Here is a 2500-nt window from a genome sequence, read left to right as displayed (position 1 = left end):
GGTACCCAAAGCGGTTGGATTTCAACCGCTTTGGGGCCTTCTCTCCGAAAACGACTTTTGTCGTTTTTCCTTCCCCGCTCCTTCTGTACTTTATCTTTTTTGACGTTTTGTCATCGGGGACGTGGCGAAAAATGTAGAAAATGAAAGAAATGTAGAAAATACGCAAGACGCGCTTGGCTTTGGCCTGCGCTTTTCGCCTTCTCTCTGAAAATGACAAAGCGGTTGGATTTCAACCGCTTTGGCCTGCTTTTCGCCTTCTCTCCGAGATTGACTTTGTCATATTTTTCTCCCCCCACTTCTTCTTCTTGTCGTTTTGGTTTTATGCCCCTGGTACTCTGCTCTCATCCCCGTGCCCTTGGTACTCTGCTCTCATCCCCGTGCCCCTGGTACTCTGCTCTCATCCCCGTGCCCCTGGTACTCTGCTCTCATCCCCGTGCCCCTGGTACTCTGCTCTCATCCCCGTGCCCCTGGTACTCTGCTCTCATCCCCGTGCCCTTGGTACTCTGCTCTCATCCCCGTGCCCCTGGTACTCTGCTCTCATCCCCGTGCCCCTGGTACTCTGCTCTCATCCCCGTGCCCCTGGTACTCTGCTCTCATCCCCGTGCCCCTGGTACTCTGCTCTCATCCCCGTGCCCTTGGTACTCTGCTCTCATCCCCGTGCCCCTGGTACTCTGCTCTCATCCCCGTGCCCCTGGTACTCTGCTCTCATCCCCGTGCCCCTGGTACTCCTCTCTCTCTCTCTCTCTCTCTCTCTCTCTCTCTCTCTCTCTCTCTTTCTCTCCCTCTCTCTCATAGACATAGCTCACCTGCCTGACCCCCTCGTCTTTTCACAGCCACAGGGAGGCTTCCATCCTTACCAGGCCTGACCCCCCCTCATCTGCTCACAGCCGTGGGGAGGCTTCCAGCCTTTTCCAGGCCCCCAGCATGAGGAGCAGGGCTGGGTGCTGGCTCCAAGCCTGAACCCCTCGTCGTCTTCTAGCAGCCACAGGGAGGCGTCTGGCCTTTCCAGGCCCCCCAGCCTGCTACTCGTGCTGGGGGCTGGCTCCAGGCCTGACCCCCTCATCTTCTCACAGCCACGGGGAGGCTTCCAGCCTTTCCAGGCCCCCAGCACGAGGAGCAGGCTGGGTGCCGGCTCCAGCCCTGACCCTCTCCTCTTCTTCTAGCAGCCACAGGGAGGCGTCTGGCCTTTCCAGGCCCCCCAGCCTGCTACTCGTGCTAGTGGCTGGCTCCAGGCCTGACCCCCTCACCTTCTCACAGCCACGGGGAGGCTTCCAGCCTTTCCAGGCCCCCAGCACGAGGAGCAGGCTGGGTGCCGGCTTCAGCCCTGACCCCCTCCTCTTCTTCTAGCAGCCACAGGGAGGCGTCTGGCCGTTCCAGGCCCCCCAGCCTGCTACTCGTGCTGGGTGCTGGCTCCAGCCCTGACCCCCTCCTCTTCTTCTAGCAGCCACAGGCAGGCGTCTGGCCTTTCCAGGCCCCCCTAGCCTGCTACTCGTACTGGGTGCTGGCTCCAGCCCTGACCCCCTCGTCGTCTTATAGCAGCCACAGGGAGGCGTCTGGCCTTTCCAGGCCCCCCAGCCTGCTACTCGTGCTGGGCGCTGGCTCCAGCCCTGACCCCCTCCTCTTCTTCTAGCAGCCACAGGCAGGCGTCTGGCCTTTCCAGGCCCCCCAGCCTGCTACTCGTGCTGGGGGCTGGCTCCAGGCCTGACCCCCTCATCTTCTCACAGCCACGGGGAGGCTTCCAGCCTTTCCAGGCCCCCAGCACGAGGAGCAGGCTGGGTGCCGGCTCCAGCCCTGACCCCCTCCTCTTCTTCTAGCAGCCACAGGCAGGCGTCTGGCCTTTCCAGGCCCCCCAGCCTGCTACTCGTGCTGGGTGCTGGCTCCAGCCCTGACCCCCTCCTCTTCTTCTAGCAGCCACAGGCAGGCGTCTGGCCTTTCCAGGCCCCCCAGCCTGCTACTCGTGCTGGTTGCTGGCTCCAGCCCTGACCCCCTCCTCTTATTCTAGCAGCCACAGGCAGGCGTCTGGCCTTTCCAGGCCCACCAGCCTGCTACTCGTGCTGGGGGCTGGCTCCAGGCCTGACCCCCTCATCTTCTCACAGCCATGGGGAGGCTTCCAGCCTTTCCAGGCCCCCAGCACGAGGAGCAGGCTGGGTGCCGGCTCCAGCCCTGACCCCCTCATCTTCTCACAGCCATGGGGAGGCTTCCAGCCTTTCCAGGCCCCCAGCACGAGGAGCAGGCTGGGTGCCGGCTCCAGCCCTGACCCCCTCCTCTTCTCACAGCCACGGGGAGGCTTCCAGCCTTTCCAGGCCCCCAGCACGAGGAGCAGGCTGGGTGCCGGCTCCAGCCCTGACCCCCTCCTCTTCTTCTAGCAGCCACAGGCAGGCGTCTGGCCTTTCCAGGCCCCCCAGCCTGCTACTCGTGCTGGGTGCTGGCTCCAGCCCTGACCCCCTCCTCTTCTTCTAGCAACCACAGGCAGGCGTCTGGCCTTTCCAGGCCCCCCAGC

This window comes from Chaetodon auriga, chromosome 23, assembly GCF_051107435.1.
Source record: "Chaetodon auriga isolate fChaAug3 chromosome 23, fChaAug3.hap1, whole genome shotgun sequence".
NCBI classification, from domain to species: Eukaryota; Metazoa; Chordata; class Actinopteri; order Chaetodontiformes; family Chaetodontidae; genus Chaetodon; species Chaetodon auriga.
This window is presented reverse-complemented; position numbering follows the sequence as displayed.